Source organism: Giraffa tippelskirchi, chromosome 9 (genome assembly GCF_054371585.1).
Source record: "Giraffa tippelskirchi isolate mGirTip1 chromosome 9, T2T-mGirTip1v1.2.pri, whole genome shotgun sequence".
Taxonomy (NCBI): domain Eukaryota; kingdom Metazoa; phylum Chordata; class Mammalia; order Artiodactyla; family Giraffidae; genus Giraffa; species Giraffa tippelskirchi.
The window spans coordinates 119,405,428-119,432,855 of record NC_137283.1 but is presented as its reverse complement, the minus strand read 5'-3'; the positions used below and the strand labels follow the sequence as shown (position 1 = coordinate 119,432,855).

The following is a 27,428-nucleotide window of genomic DNA, read 5'->3' as shown; positions in this document are numbered from 1 at the left end:
ACTGTTGTTGGAAGTGGGTGTTTTCTATGACCAGTTTGTTCTCTTGGCAAAACTCTATTAGTCTTTGCCCTGCTTCATTTTGTATTCCAAAGCCAAACTTGCCTGTTACTCCAGATATCTCTTGACTTCCTACTTATGCATTCCAGTCCCCTATGATGAAAAGGACATCTTTTTGGTGTTAGTTCTAGAAGGTCTTCTAGGTCTTCATAGAACCGTTCTACTTCAGCTTCTTCAGCATTACTGGTTGGGGCATAGACTTGATATTGGATGGTTTGCCTTGGAAGCACACCAAGATCATTCCTTTGTTTTTGAGATTGCACCCAAGTACTGAATTTTGGACTCTTTTGTTGACTATGAGGCCTACTCCATTTCTTCTAAGGGATTCTTGCCCACAGTAGTAGATGTAATGGTCATCTGAATTAAATTGACCCATTCCAGTCCATTTTAGTTCACTGGTTCCTAAAATTTCAGTGTTCACTTTTGCCACCTCCTGTTTGACCACTTCCAATTTGCCTTGATTCATGGACCTAACATTCCAGGTTCCTATGCAATATTGTTCTTTACAGCATTGGACTTTACTTCTATCGGCCGTCACATCCACAACTGGGTGCTTTTTTTCCTTTGGCTCCATCTCTTCATTCTTTCTGAAGTTATTTCTCCACTCTTCTCCAGTAGCATATTGGGCACCTATGGGCCTAGGGAGTTCTTCTCTCAGTGCCATACTTTTTTGCCTTTTCATACTGTTCACGGGGTTCTCAAGGCAAGAATACTGAAGTGGTTTACCATTTCCTTCTCCAGTGGACCATGTTTTATCAGAACTGTCCACCATAACCGTCCGTCTTGGGTGGCCCTACAGGGCATGGCTCATAGTTTCATTGAGTAAGACAGGGCTGTGGTCCATGTAATAAGCTTGGTTAGTTTTCTGTGATTGTGGTTTTCATTCTACCTACCCTCTGATGGATAAGGGTAAGAGGCTTATGGAAGCTTCCTGATGGGAGCAGACTGACTGTGAGGGAAACTGGATCTTGTTCTGATGGGCAGGGCAATGCTCAGTAAATCTATAATACAATTTTCTGTTGATGGGTGGGGCTGTGTTCCCTCCCTGTTGTTTGACCTGAGACCAAACTATGCTAGAAGTAATTAAGATAATGGTTACCTCTTTCAAAAGGACTTGAAGTATTCGGTGCCCCAGAACCTGCAGCAGGACACTGTTGACCCACGCCACCACTGGAGACTTCTGGACACTCACAGGCAAGTCTGGGTCATTCTCTTCTGGGGTCACTGCTCCTTTCTCCTGGGTCCTGGTGCACGCAAGATTTTGTTTATGTCCTCCTAGAGTCTGCTTCCCCATTCCTCTGTCAGTTCTGTAATCAAATCCCACTGGCCTCCAAATCAAATTCCCTGAGGGTTTTAGTCCCTTTGCCAGATCCCCAGGTTGGGAAATCTGTGGTAGGTCCTAGAATTTTCGTAACAGTGAGCAAGCTAAAAAATGAGAAAGTGCTGGTAAGATGAATGTCACTGTCTTTTGGAATCAAATCACAGAAGTCATAACCAATTAATTTTGCTGTATTCAATTCATCAGTTGCCAGTCACTAAATGCATTAGAGAAGAAGATGAATACCAACAGGTGGGGATCATCATCATTGGGGGTCATTACAGAGACTGCCTATCACTCATGCTTATGATGAGAGGACGGGAAGTGTTTTCAGAGGTTGGAGGAGAGAACCAAAGACTGGAATACATGTCACAGCTGCCTGACTCTATGGCTCACCCACTGTAAATCCACATCTGTTCTTTTCTGTCTCTTTTTATCCAATATTCTAGATTCTCACTTTGTCCTAAGAAGGACAAAGTATAGGTTCTATACTCATTGAACTCTTGGGCTTTAACCATTGGCCTGACTGTCTAATTTTCTGTCGAGACCAATAGCACAAACTAACATTTATATCTTGTATGTGTACAGATTACAAAGCATTTCCCTGTAAGGAACTGGGTTTCAGGAAGAACCATAACCAAAAGGCAGAAAAGTGGTGGTCAGAGAAGTAGGAGCTTCCAGGTAGTGTATGATAATAGCAATGAATAGTTTCAAGCATTCAGTGGTAACCCTTGTTTTTCCCTCTTAAAATTAGAGCCACCAAATCAACACTGAAGATCCAGACTGTTATTTGCAAAATGCAAAGTTTTATCATTTTGTTCTTTTACTAAGTACAATAAATTTGATATAGTTGATTACTATAATAAACAGAGAGTTGTGAGAGTTGTAAATTTTAAATAGGAAAATGCCACATTTGCTTTTAATATAACCATAGAAACTGAATTAATATCAGTCTTCTTTGCTTATTAAGGTCAGGTTCTGACAGTGGTTGCTATGGTTATATTTGATGGTTTTCATTGACTGCATAACAATTAGAAACATTGTTTTCTCAAAACTGATTTTTCTAGTAATAGGGAACTGAAGTGAATTCAGGGTCCAGCCACATTTTGTGCTTTGATTCAGCACTTCTTTCACAGTCATAGTCATAGCAACACATGAAATCAATCAGCAGAAAATGCTTATTTATATCACATATGGATTTTCTAACAAATAGCTTATAAAAACACCTTTCATGTAAATAATAACTAAGAATAAAAGTGGACTGTCTGATTCCCAGGAATTACAGCCTGATGTTGCTTTAATCATGAATAACTAGTCTATCTTTAAGAAACTAACAAGTGCAAAGCAAGTCAGGACACCAATTGTGGCTCACATGACAAGATAAATAGGAAAAAGAAGAGAGAGTTATTTAATTCTGTTTTGTGTATTTCCCCATCCACCATACCATACTGTATTGATCTGGATGTCTTTTCATTTCGATAAAAGTATTTAAGTGACAGCTGATGAACAGTGTTTGTATTCCATGAGCACCCTCTCACAGATTTGGATTACATGCAGATGAAAAATAGCCCATATGGCTTTTGAACAAAATGAATGGCTGCAAGCCCTGAAAAAATCCAGTGGAAAGGTTAGCATGCTAAAAGGTTAATTAAAATTTGACTCTGCAGAATGGATACTTTTATTTATAGAACCTTCAGCTAATTTTCAGCAGCCATGTTTTCTTCTAATTCAAATAATATGAACAGCTAATAGCAATCAGCTTTAAAGAACTGAATATTTCAGAGAACGGGATGATTAATAGGCTTTTCAATAACCATTTTATAGTAGGTGTCTCCACTAAAGAGCACATAAAACATTTGTATTCAGCCATTGTCTGGTTCAAATGTCAGGAAATATTAAGTTGGAAAAAATGAGAAGCAAATTATTTAAAGCTGTCTAAAATTAGTCATTGATATTACCATGTAAATTTGGTATTTCCCTAAAGGTTTTGGAATCATTCTCTGACATGACATAACTCATAAACTATGAGAAAGTGGGACATTCGAAGCATTATTTTTTAGTGGGAATTTCCTTATATATTCACATACATAAACATATGCCAGGAAAGCAGCAGCAGTTTGTCATGGAAACATTATGAACACATTCAGACAGATATAGAGATAAGTAGATAAACAACAAAAACCATTTCATCATTATAACTTCTATAGGATTAAGCAATCTTTTCCTCAAACCATTAAGAATGACTCAAGAACTAGATAAAAATATGAAGTGGAAAAATGGAAAACGTCTTTTAAAACTATATGCAAGGGAAGTAAAGCTTTGAAAAGAAAGAAAAGGAACATATCAGAAATAAGTTTCCCAGATAAGTGTCCACTCCCATTGTGGCAGAAGAAACAACTCCATCCCCAACTCCTCACCCAATTTCTCTTTTCCTCTTCTTCCTCAATGATAAAACCCTTGAATTTGAGTTGGGTATGTTACCTTTTTCAATTAAAACCACATATTGCCACCTTCCAGGGAGCTAACAATCACCAATAGCTTGGTCCTGGCCAATGGCATGCAAGTGGCCATGTGTCTGTTTCTCCTGTGCCCAGTCCATTCTCGCCTTTCTGCTGACTGGAATGCAGAGGTATGTGCTCTGGCTGCAGCAAACCTCAGAGGAAATGAGTCAATCTGGGGATGCATGCTTATAAGACTGAGCAATAAAATAAAAGGATCCCTGGGCTCTAATATCATGGAAAGTCAATTTAGGTCTGAATTGTTCTAACTTGTAGTTAAAGAGAGAAAGCAGTTTCTCCCTTTTAAATTCACTGTTGTTTTTGTTGTTGTCTCTTTAGGGTGAACCAAATCCTAATTAAATCACTCTAAGATGTGAATTTATTCTAGAAAAACAAGTCCAGCAACATTTCCACAGTGTAAGATATACTATCAAACTTAAAAAAAAAAACCCAAACATATAGTCTCCATGGAGATACAGAAGTGCACTTAATCAATTATTCTCACTTTTCATATACATCAGAATCTCCTGGAAGGCTTGTTAAAGTACAGATTTCTGGACCCTCACCCCTAAAGATCTGATTCAATAGGTTAGGGTGGGGCTAAGAATTTACATTCTTAATCATGTCCCAAGTGATGCTGATGCTGCCAAACTAAAGGACATATCCTGGGTCTTATTGCTCCAGAATACACCTCCACTTCTAATATATGCAAGAGACAACTGTGCCTTACCCTATCAGGCTATTCTAATTTCTAAATGTCATGCAAGGCCACTTCCAACCTCCAGGAATACCTTACCATTCACCTAACAAGCCCCACATCTTCATTATTTTAAATTGATACAGCTTATAAAAATAGTGAAATGAATATAATGCAATATCATGTCTTTATTCCTTATTTACTTTAATAGATTTAAGTTCCACTTCAGAAATCAGGTAAAATATAAACAAATTATAGAAAGGGAGGGGTTTGGAGCTGCTGCTGCTGCTGCTAAGTCGCTTCAGTCATGTCCGACTGTGAGACCCCATAGACGGCAGCCCACCAGGCTCCGCTGTCCCTGGGATTCTCCAGGCAAGAATACTGGAGTGGGTTGCCATTTCCTTCTGCAGTGCATGAAAGGGAAAAGTGAAAGTAAAGTCGCTCAGTCATGTCCGACTCTTAGCGACCCCATGGACTGTAGCCTACCAGGCTCCTCCGTCCATGGGATTTTCCAGGCAAGAGTATGGAGTTGGGTGCCATTGCCTTCTCCAGGGGTTTGGAGGGAGGTAGTATAATTACCAGACCATTTGTTTCTGAATCACCTAGAGCATTTATTAAAAATGGAGGTTCTGGGTCCCATCTTGTAACGACTGAGACAGAGTATCTGACAGTAGGATATAGGAATATTTTATTTAACAAGCTCCCCAGGGGATTCTTACGAACCCAAATGCTTTCCAATTGTTGATCTTGTTGAAAGGTCGCCAGAGATACTAACTCAGACTCGTGGAGGAAATTTTTTAGCCTGACTGAGCATGAAACCACAGCCAGAATGACTTCCATAATGCTGCAGGCAAAAAGCTTGAGACCCATTTGTAACCAGAGGGTAGTTGGCATGAGATTGCAAGCAATCACCAAAAGAAAATCATCAAAATAATAGAATCCTTCTAGTGAATGCTTGTTTGAAAAATATTCTTCCTACTCAAATTTATACAAATAATATGAAATCTACCCATCTTGTCACAAAAGGTATTCTTCTATAGAACTTTTGCAGAAGCCACTAGCAGAGATGTTCATATTGAGAAGAAAGCAGAGAAACTCTCATTCCCATCTTTTCAACATTCAGTTCAGTTCAGTTGCTCAGTTGTGTCCAACTCTCTGCGACCCTACGGACTGCAGCACGCCAGGCCTCCCTAGCCATCGCCAACTCCCAGAGCTTGCTCAAACTCATGTCCATCAAGTTGGCGATGCCATCCAACCATCTTATCCTCTGTTATCCCCTTCTCCTCCTGCCTTCAATCTTTCCCAGCATCAGGGTCTTTTCCAATGAGTCAGTTCTTCACATGAGGTGGCCAAAGTATTGGAGTTTCAGTATCAGTACTTCCAATGAATATTCAGGTGCAGAGACCTAAATAGATAAGAAACAAGACATATAAATGGCTAACAGGTAGGAATCTGATCATGATTTCCACCACTTAAAATCTTTTTGGGCTCCCCATGCTCATGGGGGGGGGGGAGTTCAAGTTCCCTGGTAGAGCCAGAAAGGACTCTTCATGACCCTTCCCTTTATCATGCTTCCAACTTCATCTTTCACCGCCCTCCTTCTCTCATTAGCAACATATCAAACTACTTGCAGTTTCCTCTAATGTGCCCTATTCTCTCATCTCCAGGCTTTCTCCTCTGCTTGGGAAGTCCTCTCTGCAAATCTCTACCTGCCCACAGCTTTTGTCCCTGAATGACTCCCACTCAGCTGTCAGGACTCATGTCAGTACACCGTTTTGTGGAAGTCTCATCTAAAACCTCCACCCTCCTTCTCTCATTCTTTTTTTTTTTAATTGTAGTACGATTAAAATGTTGTGTTAGTTTTTGCTGTACAACAAAATGAATCAGCTATGTGTACTCATATATGCCTCTCTCTTAACCTTCCCTCCCACCAACCCCATCCCACCTCTCTATGTCACCACAGAGAACTGAGCTGAGCTCCCTGTACTATACAGCAGCTTCACACTCGCTATTTTACACATGGTGGTGTATTTATATCAAACCTAATCTCCCAATTCATCCCCCCACCCCCCAACCTCGCTGGGTCTACATGTCCATTCTCTATGTCTGTGTCTCTATTCCTGCCCTGGAACCAGGTTCATTTATACCCGTTTTTCTAGATTCTACATACATACATTAATATAAGATATTTGTTTTTCTCTTTACTAATGAATAAAACTATTTCCTAGCTCAAAATTATAAACTGTAACTCCTAGCAATGAGAAACATTTCTGAACAATAATTCATCCTTGATATACTTTTCCACCCTATCATGTGGAGTATTAAACAGTGAGTGATATCCTGAGGAAAACTTTAAGGAACAAGGACTTTTCATTGCTGCTCACTCCATCCTGCTTTCCGGAGTGGGAGAAAGTCATTCTTGGAGACTTTGTCACAGACATCTTGGATCCACCCTATCAATCTTTTTGTGGCTCTACTAAGGGTCCAGAAGAACCTGGCTTAGGGACTTTTTGTGGGTAGTGGGCCAGAATGTATAACCAAGTTGGTATGGATTGAGAAGGTATTTGCTGCCTGGAGCCTCAAAAAGGGGCGCGGTGGGGGGGGAGGCTTTACTCAACCAGAATGCTGATATTGCCACGAGACACTAACAGGACTTCATATTCTAGGTGTTTCCTATTGAGCTCTACTTGATTTCAATTCCCTTCAAAGCTTGTCTATTCTAAAGCCAATCTCAAATTCCCTACTGAAAAAAATTGTTCATGCAGATATCAGGAAGCAGCCAGATGAACATGTCATATGGACTTCAGAATCAGAGGCACCAGCAGAGAACAACTTAAACCAGAGGATTCAGGCAGAAAGAGCTGTCCCAGAGGTGTTACTGGACCCAGTTCTATTTATAGTCTCAGCAGTATTCTTGTGTCCAAGTGCCAGTTGGCACCTTCCTGTGCCAGGCATCCGGCCAGCCTACTATAAACAGCCTCAGGCCAGGGAGAGATGCACTTTACCTAACTAACTTAGATGACCTAGCCCCTCTACCTCCTCTAGCTCACCTGCTTTCCGGGGTTCTGTTTTGACAAAGGTGCTGCTCTGGCTTAGCTCTCCATTAAACATTCAATCCTGGTGTGCAGTCTTGGCTCTTTTCTGTGCATAAATACCCTAGGTCTCACATTTGCTACCTGGCTTCCTTGTCTTCCCTCCATTTCCATGACTTCAGAATTTTTATATCTCCTGTCATGCCATGATGAGGGTACCCCAGTTGAAGAGTTTTTTCCTCCTACAACCCTTCTCAGTAGAAGGGTCTGTTCTATGACCATGCCATATTTTCGTTTTGGGTCACCTCTATACATTTCATGCCATTTTGTGGACTCTGTGCCTCTCTAAATGTTCCAGGTTGAAAAAATAACTTCAGGTGCTGAGGAGTAGCAATACCAGAACTGACCAGATGAAACCATCAGATGGAAGAACCCCATAATGTGGGGACTTGGGTAAGGTTCTTCCTGGGATATTATCTCATAAATACCTCATGAATTTCTTGGTCCTCCTGTCATCTCCCCCACTAGGGCCTCTTATATTGTTCTGGCAATATTCATATGATGATATTGATATTACTTATGGTCTTAAATTTCTTTAAGCATTTGATCAATTTGATTTTGAGCTGCTTTTTATTATTATCTGTATTCATTACTTTATAATTATAAAATTCAACTTTGCATTTATTACTGAGATTTATTTCACTGATCCTTGTGCAGAAAGAGTGCTTTTCTCTTTCCTAATCCCACTAGGTAAAATATAAACCTACATGATGAATGAAAATGTTTCTCTCAGCATACTGGTCACCCTCTTAGAAACTTTCATCTCTTTATAGTCTATACTTTGAAAAATCTCTTTGTTTTACAGTTCAAAGTAAATTCATCACAGAGGATGCCAGCTTAGAGCAAAGGGCAATAAATGCTTCTTTATCCAAAGACCAGGAAAGGCATTAATTATAACAGAATGGTGCAAACCTCCCTACTCTGTTTCAGAAATATCTCTCAGTTCTTTTCCATTGGGATACAATCTAATGTTATGCATTCATATTTCGGCCCCACTGTTGAAAAGAAGATGGTAATAGCCAGTGATATTCCTCAGGCTAAATCTATCAAAAGTTTATGCTAGCAGACTTGACATGTGATAGATTTAACTAGCAATACACCCACCTTTCTTTCTGTCTCTCTCTCTTTCTCCCCATCCTCCACCCTGCATCCACCCATCTCCTCTGTCTCTCTCACAAACACACACACACATACACAAAGTAACTATCCAGATCCAAAAGAATATTAAATAATATTAAAATAGATATATATTTTTTTTAATAAATTTATTTATTTTAGTTGGGGGCTAATTACTTTACACTATTGTAATAGTTTTTGCCATACATTGACATGAATCAGCCATGGGTTTACATGTGTTCCCCTTCCTGGACCCCCCACCCACCTCCCTCCCCATCCCATCCCTCTGCGTCATCCCATTGCCCCGGCCCTGAGCCCTTGTCTCATGCATCGAACATGGAATGGTGTTCTGTTTCACATACGATAATATACATGTTTCAATGCTATTCTCCCAAAACGTCCCACCCTCACCTTCTCCCTCAGAGTCCATAAAATTGTTCCATGCATCTGTGTCTCTTATTCTGACTCGCATATAGGGTTATCGCTACCATCTTTCAAATTCCATATATATGCATTAGTATACTGTATTGTTGTTTTTCTTTCTGGCTTACTTCACTCTGTATAATGGGCTCCAGTTTCATCCATCTCAGTAGAACCGATTCAAATGTATTTTTTTTAGTGGCTGAGTAATATTCCATTGTGTATATGTACCACAGCTTCCTTATCCATTCGTCTGCTGATGGACATCTAGGTTGCTTCCATGTCCTGGCTATTGTAAACAGTGCTGCGATGAACACTGGGGTACACGCGTCTCTTTCAATTCTGGTTTCTTCGGTGTGTATGCCCAGCAGTGGGATTGCTGGATCATATGGCAGTTCTATTCCCAGTTTTTTAAGGAATCTCCACACTGTTCTCCATAGTGGCTGTACTAGTTTGCATTCCCACCAACAGTGTAAGAGGGTTCCCTTTTCTCCACACCCTCTCCGCATTTATTGCTTGTAGACTTTTGGATAGTAGCCATTCTGACTGGTGTGAAATGATACCTCATTGAGGTTTTGATTTGCATTTCTCTAATAATGAGTGATGTTGAGCATCTTTTCATGTGTTTGTTAGCCATCTGTATGTCTTCTTTGGAGAAATGTCTGTTTAGTTCTTTGGCCCATTTTTTGATTGGGTCGTTTATTTTTCTGGAATTCAGCTGCAGAAGTTGCTTGTATATTTTTGAGATTAATTGTTTGTCTGTTGCTTCATTTGCTATTATTTTCTCCCATTCTGAAGGCTGTCTTTTCACCTTGCTTATAGTTTCCTTTGTTGTGCAAAAGCTTTTAATTTTAACTAGGTCCCATTTGTTTATTTTTGCTTTTATTTCCAATATTCTCGCAGGTGGGTCATGGAGGATCCTGCTGTGATTTATGTCGGAGAGTGTTTTGCCTATGTTTTCCTCTAGGAGTTTTATAGTTTCTGGTCTTACGTTTAGATCTTTAATCCATTTTGAGTTTATTTTTGTGTACGGTGTTAGGAAGTGTTCTAGATTCATTCTTTTACAAGTGGTTGACCAGTTTTCCCAGCACCACTTGTTAAAGAGATTGTCTTTTCTCCATTGTATATTCTTGCCTCCTTTGTCGAAGATAAGGTGTCCATATATGCGTGGGTTTATCTCTGGGCTTTCTATTTTGTTCCATTGATCTATATTTCTATCTTTGTGCCAGTACCATACTGTCTTGATGACTGTGGCTTTGTAGTAGAGCCTGAAGTCAGGCAGGTTGATTCCTCCAGTTCCATTCTTCTTCCTCAAGATTGCTTTGGCTATTCGAGGTTTCTTATATTTCCATACAAATTGTGAGATGATTTGTTCTAGTTCTGTGAAAAATACCATTGGTAGCTTGATAGGGATTGCATTGAATCTATAGATTGCTTTGGGTAGTATACTCATTTTCACTATATTAATTCTTCCAATCCATGAACACGGTATATTTCTCCATCTGTTTGTGTCCTCTTTGATTTCTTTCATCAGTGTTTTATAGTTTTCTATATATAAGTCTTTTGTTTCTTTAGGTAGATATATTCCTAAGTATTTTATTCTTTTTGTTGCAATGGTGAATGGTATTGTTTCCTTAATTTCTCTTTCTGTTTTCTCATTATTGGAGTATAGGAATGCAAGGGATTTCTGTGTGTTAATTTTATATCCTGCAACTTTACTATATTCATTGATCAACTCTAGTAATTTTCTAGTAGAGTCTTTAGGGTTTTCTATGTAGAGGATCATGTCATCTGCAAACAGTGAGAGTTTTACTTCTTCTTTTCCTATCTGTATTCCTTTTATTTCTTTTTCAGCTCTGATTGCTGTGGCCAAAACTTCCAAAACTATGTTGAATAGTAGTGGTGAAAGTGGGCATCCTTGCCTTGTTCCTGACTTTAGGGGAAATGCTTTCAATTTTTCACCATTGAGGATAATGTTTGCTGTGGGTTTGTCATATATAGCTTTTATTATGTTGAGATACGTTCCTTCTATTCCTGCTTTCTGGAGGGTTTTTATCATAAATGGATGCTGAATTTTGTCAAAGGCTTTTTCTGCATCTATTGAGATAACCATATGGTTTTTTTCTTTCAATTTGTTAATGTGGTGTATTACATTGATTGATTTGCGGATGTTAAAAAAACCTTGCATTCCTGGGATAAAGCCCACTTGGTCATGATGTATGATCTTTTTAATATGATGTTGGATTCTGTTTGCTCGAATTTTATTAAGGATTTTTGCATCTATGTTCATCAGTGATATTGGCCTGTAGTTTTCCTTTTTTGTGACATCTTTGTCTGGTTTTGGAATTAGGGTGATGGTGGCCTCATAGAATGAGTTTGGAAGTTTACCATCTTCTGCAATTTTCTGGAAGAGTTTGAGTAGGATAGGTGTTAGCTCTTCTCTAAATTTTTGGTAGAATTCCGCTGTGAAGCCGTCTGGTCCTGGGCTTTTGTTTGCTGGAAGATTTCTGATTACAGTTTCGATTTCCGTGCTTGTGATGGGTCTGTTAAGATCTTCTATTTCTTCATGGTTCAGTTTTGGAAAGTTATACTTTTCTAAGAATTTGTCCATTTCTTCCAAGTTGTCCATTTTATTGGCATATAGCTGTTGGTAGTAGTCTCTTATGATCCTTTGTATTTCTGTGGAGTCTGTTGTGATCTCTCCATTTTCATTTCTAATTTTGTTGATCTGATTCTTCTCCCGTTGTTTCTTGATGAGTCTGGCTAATGGCTTGTCAATTTTGTTTACCTTCTCGAAAAACCAGCTTTTAGTTTTGTTGATTTTTGCTATGGTCTCTTTTGTTTCTTTTGCATTTATTTCTGCCCTAATTTTTAAGATTTCTTTCCTTCTACTGACCCTGGGGTTTTTCATTTCTTCCTTCTCTAGTTGCTTTAGGTGTAGAGTTAGTTGATTTATTTGATTTTTTTCTTGTTTCTTGAGGTACGCCTGTATTGCTATGAACCTTCCCCTTAGTATTGCTTTTACAGTGTCCCATAGGTTTTGGGTTGTTGTGTTTTCATTTTCATTCGTTTCTATGCATAATTTTATTTCTTTTTTGATTTCTTCTGTGATTTGTTGGTTATTCAGAAGCGTGTTGTTTAGCCTCCATATGTTGGAATTTTTAATAGTTTTTCTCCTGTAATTGAGGTCTAATCTTACTGCATTGTGGTCAGAGAAGATGGCTGGGATGATTTCAATTTTTTTGAATTTACCAAGGCTAGATTTATGGCCCAGGATGTGATCTATCCTGGAGAAAGTTCCATGTGCACTTGAGAAAAAGGTAAAATTGATTGTTTTGGGGTGGAAAGTCCTGTAAATATCAATTAAATCTAATTTGTCTATTGTATCATTTAAAGTTTGTGTTTCCTTGTTAATTTTCTGTTTAGTTGATCTATCCATATGCGTGAGTGGAGTATTAAAGTCTCCCACTATTATTGTGTTATTGTTAATTTCCCCTTTCATACTTGTTAGTATTTGCCTTATATATTGTGGTGCTCCTATGTTGGGTGCATATATATTTATGATTGTTACGTCTTCTTCTTGGATTGAACCTTTGATCTTTATGTAGTGTCCTTCTTTGTCCCTTTTCACATCCTTTATTTTAAAGTCTATTTTATCTGAAATGAGTATTGCGACTCCTGCTTTCTTTTGGTCTCCGTTTGCATGAAATATGTTTTTCCATCCCTTCACTTTCAGCCTGTGTGTGTCCCTAGTTTTGAGGTGGGTCTCTTGTAGACAGCATATATAGGGGTCTTGTTTTTGTATCCATTCAGCAAGCCTTTGTCTTTTGGTTGGGGCATTCAACCCATTTACATTTAAGGTAATTATTGATAAGTATGATCCCGTTGCCATTTACTTTGTTGTTTTGAGTTCGTGTTGAAACATCCTTTCTGTGTTTCCTGTTTAGAGAAGATCCTTTAGCATTTGTTGGAGAGCTGGTTTGGTGGTGCTGAATTCCCTCAGCTCTTGCTTGTCTGTAAAGCTTTTGAATTCTCCTTCATATCTGAATGAGATCCTTGCTGGGTACAGTAATCTGGGTTGTAGATTATTCTCTTTCATTACTTTAAGTATGTCCTGCCATTCCCTTCTAGCCTGAAGGGTTTCTATTGAAAGATCAGCTGTTATCCTTATGGGGATCCCCTTGTGTGTTATTTGTTGTTTTTCCCTTGCTGCTTTTAATATTTGTTCTTTGTGTTTGATCTTTGTTAATTTGATTAATATGTGTCTTGGGGTGTTTCGCCTTGGGTTTATCCTGTTTGGAACTCTCTGGGTTTCTTGGACTTCTGTGACTATTTCTTTCCTCATTTTAGGGAACTTTTCAACTATTATCTCCTCGAGTATTTTTTCATGGCCTTTCCTTTTATCTTCTTCTTCTGGGACTCCTATGATTCGAATGTTGGGGCGTTTCATATTGTCCCAGAGGTCCCGGAGGTTTTCCTCATTTCTTTTGATTCTTTTTTCTTTTTTCCTCTCTGCTTCGTTTATTTCCATCATTCTATCTTCTACCTCACTTATCCTATCTTCTGCCTCCGTTATTCTACTGTTGGTTCCCTCCAGAGTGTCTTTTATCTCCTTTATTTCATTATTCATTCTATATTGACTCCTTTTTATTTCTTCTAAGTCCTTGATAAACATTTCTTGCATCTTCTCAATCTTTGTCTCCAGGCTATTTATCTGTAACTCCACTTTGCTTTCAAGATTTTGGATCATTCTTATTATCATTATTCTAAATTCTTTTTCAGATAGATTCCCTATCTCCTCCTCTTTTGTTTGGCTTTGTGGGCATTTCTCATTTTCCTTTACTTGCTGAGTATATCTCTGCCTTTTCATCTTGTTTAGATTGCTGTGTTAGGCGTGGCCCTTCTGTATTCTGGTAGTATGAAGTTCCTCTTTATTGTGGAGGTTTCTCACTGCGGTTGGGGTTGGACAGGTGGCTTGTCAAGGCTTCCTGGTTGGGGGAGCTTGTGTCGGTGTTCTGGTGGGTGGAGCTGGATTTCTGCTCTTTAGAGTGCAATGGAGTGACCAGTATTAATTTTTGAGATGTCTATGGATTTGGTGTGCCTCTGGGCAGCCTGTATATTGATGCTCAGGGCTATGTTCCTGCGTTGCTGGAGAATTTGCGTGGTATGTCTTGCTCTGGAACTTATTGGCTCTTGGGTGGAGCTTGGTTTCAGTGTATATATGGAGGCTATTGGATGGTCTCTTATTAATTAATGTTTCCCCTGGCTTTCAGTCTTATTCTTGCAGTAGCCTCTAGACTTCTCCTTCCATACAGCCTCAATAATAAAACTTTTAGGTTAATGGTGAAAAGATTCTCCACAGTGAGGGATACCCAGAAGGGTTCACTGAGTTACATGGAGAGATGAGGTGGTGGGGGGGGTTTGGGGTGACCAGGAGGGGAAGAGGGGAATTCAAATGTGGAGAGAGCAATCTAGCCAGTAAGCACTTCCCTCTGTGCTTTCCACAGTTTGGAACCCTCAGAGTGGTTCACAGAGATACATAGAGAGGGGGGAGGAAGGTAATAGAGGTGAGCATGAGTAGAAAGGGAGGAATCAAGAGGGGAGAGAGAGATCTGGGCAGTATCCTGTTCCTGAAGTGTTCTCCGGTACCCAGAACACCCTCAGAGATTCACAGAATTGGGTTGAGAAGAGAAGGAGGAGGGTGGGAGATAGAGGTTCCCTGGGGGAGAAGAAAGAGCATCAATAGGGGGAGAGAGTGATCAGGCCAGTGATCACACTCCTGAGTAAAAATGGGTCCTAAAGATTGGGTTCTTAAATGTACAAAATTGATATCAGATATGTAAAACAAAGATTAAAAATCTAGAGTAGAGGTTAGACTCTTATAAAACTTACAATATAAAAAAAAAGAAAAAAGGAAACAGTGTAAAAAGAAAAAAAAACAGTAAAACAGTAAAAAAAGAAACAGTAAAAAAAAGTAAAACAGGAAAAAAAACATTAAAAAAAGAAAACACAAAAGGTATAAGATATATGTATGTAGTTTGCTTCAAAAATAGGGTGTTTTTTTTTTGCAAGTTAATAGTGGGTTATAAAAATGAAATTTAAAGGTGTAATAGAGGACTTGAAGAAAGGAAAGAAGAGAAAAAAAATTTTTATTTTTTTTTAAATTAAAAAAAAAAATTAAAAAAAAAAAATAATAATAGTAAAAAATATATATATCCCGGACTTTCTCTGGAGCTGTTGTGAGCAGTGTGGGATCTGCTCAGTTTCAGATAGATCCTTATTCCTGCTTATACTTTTCAAGATCTATAGGTCCTTTTCAATGCAGTCGGTATTAACTACAGGGATTTTAATCTGTTTGCCTGTCCCTTCCAAAGCGCTTCCCTCTGTTTATTTGGCTTCTGTTTGGAGATCTCTTCAGTATCTAATTTCCGCCCTGCAACAAAGCGGTGGAGGTGATCTCTTTAGGTTCGCTTGTTCAATCGTGCTGTGGGGAGGAAGTAACACTGCAAATCTGGGGTGTGTGTGGTAAGCTCGCAGTGTCTCGGCCGCACTGGGTTCGCCCCCGCTCACAGCGTGTGTGCTTTCCCCGTCTACCCTGCTCAGGCTTCAGGTTACTCGGCCGGGGAGCGGGCCCTGAGCTGCGTGCACTTCCCAGGTCTAAGCCGCTCAGGTTCAGGCTCCCGGTTACTCCACAAAGGCGCAGACTCGGTTTCGCCCGCGGCTTGTGCCGTTCCCGGTCGGAGCTGCCCCGGCGGCCAGGAGTTTGGCGAGCGCGCTCTCCCCTGTTGGGGCGGTGCGGCTTATCACCTCCCTGGTCCCCGCCTCGGTTTACGGGCGCGCCCGGCTCCGGTGTGCTTTGTGTCGGTTCTGGGGAGCTGGTCTCTGGCTGCGACCCTTCCGGCGGCTGTCGACCCTCCGGGATCTCAGGCAGTCTTTGCTTAGAAACTGGGAGCCTGTTTGCAGTTTGGTAGGGGGTGCCCCCTCTGGAGCCGAGTTTGCCCCTTTCCGGCTCTGGCGGGCCCCGCCTGCCCGCTGTGTCCGGCGGGGGATGGGGCAGTCCGCAGCCGGCTAGCTCTCCTCTGGTATCGCTCAGTCCTTTGTTCTGTGAGCGGGCCGGCAGTGCCTTAGAGTTGGGCTTTTCGCGGGATAGTTCTCTCTCTCTGGCTGTCCCACAGTTTAGGTTACTATCTCACGTTAGCTCCTTCAGATTGCCCTCGGGGCACTCGGGCCCGGTCCTTACCCTAGGCAGTGCCGCCCGCTCCTCTCCGTTCAGCCCCCACTTGCTGGTGGCGGATGATGCGAGCGTCTGGGGTTCTTTGCTGGGAGTTGCTTTAGGCACGTAATCTGTGGATTTTATTTATTTTTTCCTCCCAGTTACGTTGCCCTCCGAGATAAGACATCTTCCCCCACACCCGCCGGTGGGAGGGTTTCCTGGTGCTTGGAAATTCCTCCTCTTTTACGACTCCCTCCCCAGGACGGGTCTCCGTCCCTAGCTCTTTTGTCTCTCTTTTTATCTTTTATAATTTCTCCTACCTGCTTTTGAAGATAATGCGCTGTCTTTGTGGAAGCCTGACGTCCTCTGCCAGCCTTCAGAAGTAGTTTTGTGAAGTTTGGTCAGCGTTCAGATGTTCTTTCGATAAATTTGTGGAGGAGAGAGTGGTCTCCCCGTCCTATTCCTCTGCCATCTTAGCCGGTTTCACCTAAAATAGATATTTAGATGACCCATGTGTGCTTGCATGCTAAGTCGCTTCAGTCATGTCCAACTCATTTTGACCCCATGGACTGCAGCCTGCCAGGCTCCTCTGTCTATGGAATTCTCCGGGCAAGAATACTGGAGTGGGTTGCCATGCCCTCTTCCAGGGAATCTTCCTAACCCAGGGACTGAACCCATGCCTCTCTTTTCTCCTGCATTGGCAGGTGGATTCTTTACCACTGGGCCACCTGGGAAGCTCCAGAATCAAATAATAAAGAAACTCCACTTTCTTCTTAGAATCTAAAAATTTTAAACTTAGAAAATTTAACTTGCTAAAACAATCTAAGTTTCCCGGTGGCATTTTTCCCTTTTCATCTTATTTTTGACACTCAAAATTCCAAGGTAAAAGAAATAAGGCAAAATTCTTAATGGCTCCTTTCTGATATTTGAGAAAGTAGTTTTTAAAACCCAGTTGTCATCCAGCAGTGCAGTGTTCCAATGCTGTCTGTATGTCAGACCAGTTTGATAGTTACTAGTAAAAACTGTTCCTCACTTTTTTTTTTAGCCCTTCTTGTATTTGGAATTATATTGAGTCTTGTTGATTGATAAAGCAAATATTTTTGGCTATATTTCACTAGGAAAAACATAAGCTTATATTGAATTATTGAATCAAAACATGAATTTAAATGATTATTTTCTTACTTTCTCTTCACCTTTATGATTAGAACTACCATCCCTTATGTTTCTCAATCCCACAAATAATCTTGTTTTGTTAATATTTCTTTTTTTCTGCATTTCTGTTAGATTTGCACAAGTTATTTTCAAATTTCAAAATAAATATATGCCTATAAAATCTATGAAAATGAAAAAATGTTTTCAATAATGCCCCTGCTCTGAATATGCTAGTTTAAAAATGTCAAGTCACTTAATCCAAGTCCAAGAAGAAATTTTCTGTTCCGATTTTTAAGTCTTATAGTGAATCCAAGTTTGTGTGAGTTAATTGATATGGGCTGGTAAAGAATCTGCCTGCGATGTGGGAGACCTGGGTTTGATCCCTGGGTTGGGAAGATCCCCTTGAGGAGGGCATGGCAACCCACTGCAGTATTCTTGCCTGGAGAATCCCATGGACAGAGGAGTCTGGCGGGCTACAGTCCATGAGGTCTCAAAGAGTCGGACACAACTGAGCAATTAAGCACAGCACAAAACTCCACAGTCATCAGGGATCATTTGACTAGAATAGAAAGAAAAATCAATCCAGAATAATTAATCAGTGACAATTTTCTAACCAAGGATGACAGGTTATATTTATGTTAAAGCTTTTAGGAAATCTCTTTGCTGTTTTATAATGATGAGATAAGATTGTGAACCTATCTTTTCCTTCCTCCTCATATCTTCTCATTTCCAAGATCAGTTGGTAAATGAGCTCCCATCCTTTGTGTCTGAGGTTACATCTTTGAGTCCTGTATGACAGAATCAGAAAACTTGTGCAAAATAATTACACTCAAAGAGCACTGTCATGATCAATAAATAGACACAGCAAAATTAATCAGTCACACCATGGCAGCAAATTCACCTTAGTTATTTGACTAAGTCAGAGTCATTTATTTAACAAACGTTTGTAGAAGCCCTATTTCATGCCAAGCTATTTGCTAGCTCCTAAGGCTACAAAATCTGATAAGTTTCTTGCCACCATTGAATTTTCCATATATTGGGAGACACAAATGACTTGTCTGACCATCAGGGTCACCCTGTTATCCCTATTGAGTAGTGGGAAAGATGACACTTCTGAAGTCAGATGGAATTAGGTTCAAATTTCCTCTGCCACTCACTGACTGTGTTACTTTCAGAAAGTCACATAGCCATTTTGAGCTTTTCCTTTTAACAACAGTAAGATATGGATAATAAAACCCTTTAGGAGTCTATTTAGTCAGTAAATGTTTCTTGACATGACTACATGCTAGTCACTTTTCTAGGTTCTTGGACTATGTTATAAACATAGCAGGGACTTCCCAGGTGGCTCAGTGGTAAAGAATTTGCAGGAAATGTGGGTTTGATCACTGGGTGGGGAAGATCCCCTGGAAGAGGAAATGGCATCCCCCTCCAGTATTCTTGCTGGGATAATCCCGTGAACAGAGAAGCCTGGCAAGCTATAGTCCCTGGGGTGGCAAAGAGTCAGCCTGAGCACAAGCATATAAACAAAGCAAAAAAGCCCTGATTTTGTGAAACATATTTCAAGAATATCGCCTGCCACTGTTCAATAATAATAGCTGTTGCCTTCACTGTTATAATATATTTAATAAATGTAATTCTAAGAGAATTACCAAGAAAAAAAATTTGCTCTCTCAGATTTTACAGTGAACAATGCATTAGACCGCACAGAATGAAAATAGGGCACCTAAAAATGCAAAACAGAGCAAGCAATATTTCCAAAGTTGAAACGTATCCATTTCAAATAAATGCTAGGGGTATGAATTTGAGTGGAGTGCTAGGATTAATATTCAATTATGAGAGAATAACCAGAAGAATTCACTCTGAGCTTTTCATTCTGCTGTGAAAGGAAAGTTCCCATTGCACTAATCAGCCTGGAAAGGCCAATCAGACCATGGTCCAATCTGTACCAGAGCCTGCATGTGGATTTCAAAGTGCAGGCTCCCTCTCGCCTTGCTGATTTAGCTACTGCCACAGCTGAAAGTCTATCTGGTCCACCGTGGAGACTAAGTCCTCAAAGTGATAGCACCCTTCTGGGAGACAAAATCAGCCACTTTGATAGAAAATTGGTTATTTCAGATCTTTTCAACTCCAGAAGGGCAGCAATTCATTCTTTAATAGAATTGGTACTTATTCTGGGTATAGATTTGTCCTTGTGTGAAGGTCCTTGACTAGCACCACTCTGAAAGAACTTACAGAGTGTCTGATTTGTTATCACGGGATCCATCATAACATCACCACAGGCTAAGGGACCCACAGGAAGAGTGGTGCAATGAAGAGCACACACACAGATGCCCCTGCTCCTACGAAAACATCATCACTCAAAAGTTGCCTTCCTGATTTCATGTTGTAATGGCCCATTAATAGTACAACTGAGATCCTAGATTACATGTGCAGTGCTGTCCTTCAAAGTACGGTATATACATTAAACCAATGGTTATTTCATAGTGTTATATCTCTGATAGCAGGGGCTGGGAACCAAAGGATAGAAACAGGAGTGGTTTATCTAAATGCCACTCTTAATAACCCACTTGGAAAACTTATGCTTCCTCTTCCCATGACTTTTGGCTTTGCTGGTCTAGAGTTTCTGGTTCCTGGGAGTGGAGGAGGAGATGCTGCCATTGGAACACAGTGGAGGGTCCATTAAATCTAAATTTATGTTTTACATCTGGCAGTTTTAAAGTTCCTCATGTCAGAAAAATAAAAGCCAAAAAAAAATGCTGCATGTATACATACTATGCCAGGAGTAATTGAGTTTGATTACCTTAAGGAGATACAGCTGCTATTACATAATGGGCAGAATGTCTGGGACTGGACAAATTCATTGGCTTATCTCTGAGTACTTCCACATTTGTGACTACTCTTAAGGGGCAGTTGTAGCAACCATTGCCTAACAAGGGTACAGAAACCAGGGTCTCATCCCTCAGGAGTAAAGCTCTGGAAAAAGCAAAGCAGATCAACAGAAATGTTGGCTGAGAGTGAGGAATATGTAGAAATGAATGATGAATGTATCAGTTGTGATCTCAGCATCAGCAGCATCAGAGAGTATAGCTTGTCCTACAAACATTTCCACTGTAAATCATTTCTAATAGAAATTTTGAGTGACAATGCCATTTTGAAGAATCTCTGTCAAGACAGAGCAAAACTTAATAGGAGCAAGAGTGGATCTAAATGATGAAGAGTATTGAGTGTAGAGTATGTGTTGTTAAATATATCTCCTAGCCTAGTTCCCAACATATAAATACTAATCAGTTAATGTTTGTCAAATAATAATCTACTTTCTACAGGCAGAATTGTGTAAAGGGTTGTTTCAAGAGGCAGCTATTGTAAGCTCCTGGGGGTCCAAGGCAGCCATGTCTTATTCATAGTCTCTAGAGCCTGTGTGTTCCATATCCATCATCCAAGACACCCAGAGGCAAATTGTTAGTGCCATCACAGAAATTAAATCCCCTTTCCCAGATTCCCATGGAATAAGCCAGAGTGTATAAAGTTTGGAGAAATTCTGTGGGATGCTCTCCATTTATCAATATTTATTGGAATTTCTGATGGAGAAAAGAATGACCTAGAAAGGTGAGTATACGTAGGAATTAAATGAAATAGACCCTAGAAACCACCAGTAACAACCCCTGACTTACAGGACTGAGAACATGCATTGGAGCAGACAGACCCAGCTGACAGGGAGCTGAAGTAATGAGGATTCTGCTGGTGTTGCACTCACTAGGAATCTGAAATAACCTAAATCAAAACAGCAGGAATTCCTCCCAGAACCTGTAGCCAAAAAAGAAACAGAGACACAGCATGTCTGAGTTTTCCTTCCAGTTTGACAAAGCCAAAGCCACCTGACCTGTTAATACTACATGCTGCATGGCTCCTTTTCATTTGTCTAGCATTAATTTTACTATCTCATATATTCCTTGTATCTCCCCTACAAGAGAAATATTATTATAGTTACATAGAGATGAGGAACACGGGTACTTCAACCAAGAAACCCACTTGGCCTTGGGCCACTCAAATAGTAAGTGGTGGGTCCAGCTTCTAGTCACAGGAGTTTCTAAAGCTTACTCTCTGAAGCCCCTTGTTATGCTGCTCACAGGAGACTGGCTGAACGAATAGGAGCAGTAGCCTCCCAAGTCGTGGGCTGACCGTATTCCCCTACAAGATACAGGCACTCCTTCCCCCAGCTGCTGGGAATGTTGGCTGCTGATAACTCACAGCTCAGTCCTGCCTCCAAAATTCTCCTCCAATGAAGAGAGCTGTGTAGCCTAATATCACGCTACCTTCTCAGAGTCTGCCACCCTTCCCCCAACTCTCCACCCCAGTTGCCAGCATCTGAAATAAAGCAAACTTTCCTTTCCACCAACCTGCCTGTGTACTGGCTTTTGAGCAGCAAGCAGCCAGAACCCCGCCACACACGTTCTTTCAGTAACAGATTTTTGGCGCCCAACGTGGGGTTGGCTACCACTGGCTCCTGTGGTTTCATGGCACCTGGCTCTCCTGGGTTTTCCAGGCCATGACAGTGTTTGAGCCTGCTGCTAGCCCCGAGTAGAGGATCTGAGGGACATTCCTAGCAGCTGCCAAAACCATTTGTTTTGAGGATCCTCCCTGTTTCTCCCCTGCTCAGCACTGGCTGCCAACTTACGCTTTTCTTTGGTGGAATGGAATCTTGCATTTGGGACAAGCTGACAAGCTCAAGTATTCTTGCCTGGAGAATCCCATGGACAGAGGAGCCTGCTGGGCTACAATACATGGGGTAGCAAAGAGATGGACATGACTGAGGCAACTTAGCACAACAAGCTTCAAGACCAGGTAAGTCCACCTGTGTGCACACGGGCAACTTTACCATTTGTAAGTGCTAGTGCTATTTGGGCATTCTTGCCAGTTGGTCCTGATGTCCGTGTTGCTGAGAACTGTTTTTGAGCACTAGTGCTATTTGGGCATTCTTGGCAGTGGTTCCAATGTGTGTCTGATATTGAGAATTTGGGGGGACATGAGGTGCTGTTTGAGCATTTTTGCCAATTGTTTCTGAGGTCTGTCTGCCACTGAGGACCGTTTGTGAGCATGCAATGCTGTTTGGGAATTCTTGACAATTGGTTCTAACATCTGTCTACTGTTGAGGACCATTTGTGAGCACTGAGTGTCATTTGGGCCTTTTGCCAACTGGTTCTGATGTCTGACTACCACTGAAGTTCATTTGTTTTGGGAAAGTGTTTGGGACTCCATACCGATCACCCTCAGAGAGGGTTTATGACAGATCTATCATTTGGTGTGTGAGCATGTATTCCATTTGTATGATTGGTACTCTTGTTGCCTTATGTAAAATGGGAAATTCAGGTTCCATTCTTTAAGAAAAATTTTAGCTGTGAAACTATGACTAAGAAAAAGATTTTTTTTTCAGACAATTTATGGCAACAGTATTGTTTAGACATGAGGAAAATTAGTTAAGATGAAACTTGAAATTAAAAAAAAAAAAACAGTTCTTTTTGCACATGCAGTTAGGGAAAGCCAGCTTGATAAAACACTTTCTTCGGATCCTGACGAAACAAAAATATGCCTAGGAGAAAACTTGACGTTAACTCTTATCGGGACCTTGAAATAAAAATGCAGCCCACTTTGTCTGGGCCATCACCCTTTGGTTGATTAGTAAAAGTTCAAGTCAAAGGAAAAAAAAAAGAAAAGAGGGAAGCCTTTTAAGATTGAGTATGTAATTTTGGCTCTTCTGACTATTATCCATAAACTGATAAGGTTAGTTGCAATGCCTAATTCATGAAATGTAAAAAGATGAAACAATGAGATCTCTGTTTGTCTGGATGTTTGTATGTCTCAATATGTGTTTTTGTCTTTGAATAATATTGCTGAGGTTAATATGTAAAGGAGCTCTACTTAATTGGCCTTAAAAAAATACAAGCGCTTACAAATCACACAAATGTAAATTTACCTACTTTTGTCTTCTTATAAGACCAAGAGGGAAACTAAAGATGTTTTGGTTTATCGAATATGCATGTTGTACCACTGAAGAAAAATTACACTATGAAAAAAATGTATGTTTTTATAGGTTATGGAATATGTTCTTAAGTTTACCAATCAGAAAATGCTGGTGTAACATTTCACTTAGTTTTGTTAAGGTTTTAAGGGTTAAAAATTGTGATATGTAAAAATGATAACAGAAACATTTCTATATGTAAAATAAGTAGGATATGTGCTGTTGGTGAAGAGAAAGAATAAAAACAGAGATATTTTTATTGAAGAAAAATGATGATAATTTTGTCCTACAGTTATATGTTTCTGGATAGGGAAATACAGGAAAATTTGTTTGGATCCATAAAGTGATAAAAGGTTTATGAAAAAGGAACTTTGAGAAAAGGATTTTGTATATTGTCAGGATTAAGATTAAACTAAATTAATTTAGGTATATGAATGCTTTTATTAACAGTAAACTGATTGTAAGATTGAATTTTTTTTTCTCTGTTAAGAAAGCAAAGTTCTTCTGGAATATTGATCTGATTTTAGTAACGGAGACTTCTAATGAAAAGTAATTGTTTTGTTTCTAATCATATTTTTGACTCTAACAAGATGGAAAAATTGTCCAGTAAAGTTGTCACAGAGTATAACTACTCATGGTGTGTGGCACTGCTGGCTTCAAGTTAACCGCTTAAAGCACATGTACAATGGTTGTATGGCAATTAGGTTGTTGTTTAGTCATGCAGTTGTGTCCAATTCTTTGCAACCCCATGGACTGCATCACACCAGGGTTTCCTGTTCTTCACTATCTCCTGGAGTTTGCTCAGACTCATGTCCATTGAGTCAGTGATACCATCCAACCGTCTCATCCTCCATTGCACCCTTCTCCACCTGCCCTCAATGAGCGAGCTCTTCACATCAGGCAGCCAAAGGATTGGAGCTTCAGCTTCAGCATCAGTCCTTCCAATAAATATTCAGGGTTGATTTCCTTTAGGATTGATTGGTTTGATCTCCTTGCTATCCAAGGGACTTCAAGAGTCTTCTCCAGCACCACAGTTCAAAAGCATCAATTCTTCGGCACTTATCCTTCTTTATGGTCCAACCCTCACATCCATATATAACTACTGGAAAACCATAGCTTTGACTAGATGGACTTTGTTGGCAAAGTGATGTCTCTGTTTTTTAATACTCTCTAGGTTTGACATAACTCTCCTTCCAAGGAGCAAGTGTCTTTTAATTTCATGGCTGCAGTCACTGTCCACAGTTATTTTGAAGCCCAAGATAATATATCACTGTTTCTATTTTTTCCCATCTATTTGCCATAAAGTGATAGAACTGGATGCCATGATCTTAGTTTTCTGAATGTTGAGTTTAAGCCAGCCTTTTCACTCCTCTTTCACCTTCATCATGAGGCTCTTTAGTTCCTCTTCACTTCCTGCCACAAGGGTGGTGTCATCTGCATATCTGAGGTTATTGATATTTCTTCTGGAAATCTTGATTCCAGTTTGAACTTCCTCCAGCCTGGCATTTTGCATGATGTACTCTGTACAGAAGTTAAATAAGCAGAGTGACAATATACAGCCTTGACGTACTCCTTTCCCCTTTTGGAACCAGTCTGTTGTTCCATATCCAGTTCTAACTGTTGCTTCTTGACATGCATACAGGTTTCTCAGGAGTCAGGTAAGGTGGCCTGGTATTTCCATCTCTTGAAGAATTTTCCACAGTTTGTTGTGATCTACACAGTCAAAGGCTTTAGCTTCATCAATGAAGCAGAAGTAGATGTTTTTCTGGAATTCTCTTGCTTTTTCTATTATCCAACAGACGTTGGCAATTTGATCTCTGGTTCCTCTGCCTTTTCTAAATCCAGCTTGAACATCTGGAAGCTCTTGGTTCACATACTGTTGAAGCCTCTCTTGAAGGACTTTGAGCATTACTTTGCTAGCATGTGAAAGAGTTTAATTGTGTGGTAGTCTGAACATTCTTTGGCATTGCCTTTCTTTGGGATTGGAATGAAAACTGACCTTTTCCAGTCCTGTGGCCGCTGCTGAGTTTTCCAAGTTTGCTGGCATATTGAGTGCCACACTTTAACAGCATCATCTTTTAAGATTTGAAATAGCTCAGCTGGAATTCCATCACCTCCACTAGCTTTGTTCGTAGTGATGCTTCCTAAGTCCCACTTGACTTCACAGTCCAGGATGTCTGGCTCTAGGTGAGTGATCACACCATTGTGGTTATCCAGGTCATGACGACCTTTTTTATACAGTTCTTCTGTGTATTCTTGCCATCTCTTCTTAATCTCTTCTGCTTCTGTTAGGTCTCTACCATTTCTGTCCTTTATTGTGCCTATCTTTGCATGAATGTTCCCTTGGTATCTCTAATTTGACAATTAGGTATAAATGATAAAATGTATGGCCTATAAAGCATTTCCCTATTAACAAAGGGAGCTGTGTTATCCTCAGAGCCTGTTCATGATATATGATTAGTTTTCCCCCAGCGTGGACAACTAGGCACATATATAAACAAAGAAGCCTAGCACCAAGGGACATGGATGGACCCAGAGCAGGCAAGTGAACCACTCTGGCGACATTGGAAAAATATATTGATTATCAATGCTTTCTGTGAAAGGAATTACAATTAAAAGAGGAAAATGATGGACGAAATTTTCACATATTGAGGTATGAGAAAGTCATTCTGGCCTATACATGATTTAATTTGAACTTCAGGCTAACCAAAACAGCCTGTTTGTGGCTTAATACATACACTGTACTTTGCTTTAATCATTAAAACACAGAATAATACAAAATGCATTTTTATTCTTTTCCTCATTATAATGTGTCTAATAAATTTCAAATGTTGTCCAGGTACTATGAAAGTTATGCTTTCTTGTTCTGTACCTGTCCCTCCTCAAGATTGAAGAGCATCAAAGAAAAGCGGGGATTGAAATGGAGTAGGACTCTATGGTCCTTGCCCCCTACCATGTCCTCCGCCTACCTTTTGTCTGTGGAAAACTTTAGTCAAAGAATAAGTTTAATCAGAGAAGTAAGAAATGGGGGAACTAACAAAAACACTCAAAGAAGACCAAATAATAATAAAAATGTAGTCATTAAGCATAGTCAAGGACCTTTAGTTCTTTTTCAAGGGCTATAGATAATATTCTGAGCCATATCCTGTGAGCTGTCTTATAGATATTAAAACACTAGGTGGAGAAGTTAACTACATGATGACTACACTTTACCCAGGACATGAGCTGTCACAATTCTGAGGATTGGCTGCAAAGAAATGGGAATAAATGGACCCTGGAAGTAAAGATTAACTGTACCTAAAACAACCGAGACGATGCTGGTCAGAACAGCAATCACCAATTTGAAGATGACTCTTCGAGATGACTGTGCTCGTTCTGCATGTAGCCCATCTCCCCACACTCTGTCTATAAAAGTTCTCACCCCCTGCTTGGGGGGGAGGGGGATGAGAGTCAGCTTTTGGACAAATGTTTGCCACCCTCCCCCATCCCCAGTTGCCAGCATCTGAAATAAAGCAAACTTTCCTTTCCACCAACCTGGCCTGTTTATTGGCTTTTGAGCAGCGAGCAGCCAGATCCCACACACATACTAGGTAACAGGCGTTGTCATGGAGAAGAATTGGGCCCTTTCTGATGTTTATCCTTTCTGATTACTTCATCCCTCTTTACTTCCATTCTATCATCATTTTCCTTTAGCCTGATAATCTCCCTTTGGAATTTCCTGTACTGTAGGTTTATTGCTGATTAATTTTCAGTTTTTGTTTCTATTAAAATGCCTTTGTCTTCCCTTCTGAAGAATATTTCCATTGACTATAGTATTCTATGTTTGTAATTATTTTTTGGCAGCACTTT

General features: G+C 40.1%; 1 long non-coding RNA gene across 1 annotated transcript; it reads right to left on the bottom strand.

Moving 5' to 3' along the window:
* Positions 1-5,241: 5,241 nt before the first annotated feature.
* LOC145520413 (uncharacterized) lies at positions 5,242-27,120 on the bottom strand. Its single transcript, XR_014064453.1, has 5 exons — positions 26,877-27,120; positions 22,239-22,335; positions 21,235-21,367; positions 16,732-16,898; positions 5,242-5,975 (listed from the first exon to the last, which is right to left on the bottom strand). It is a non-coding gene; the product is annotated as an uncharacterized LOC145520413 (long non-coding RNA).
* Positions 27,121-27,428: the final 308 nt, after the last annotated feature.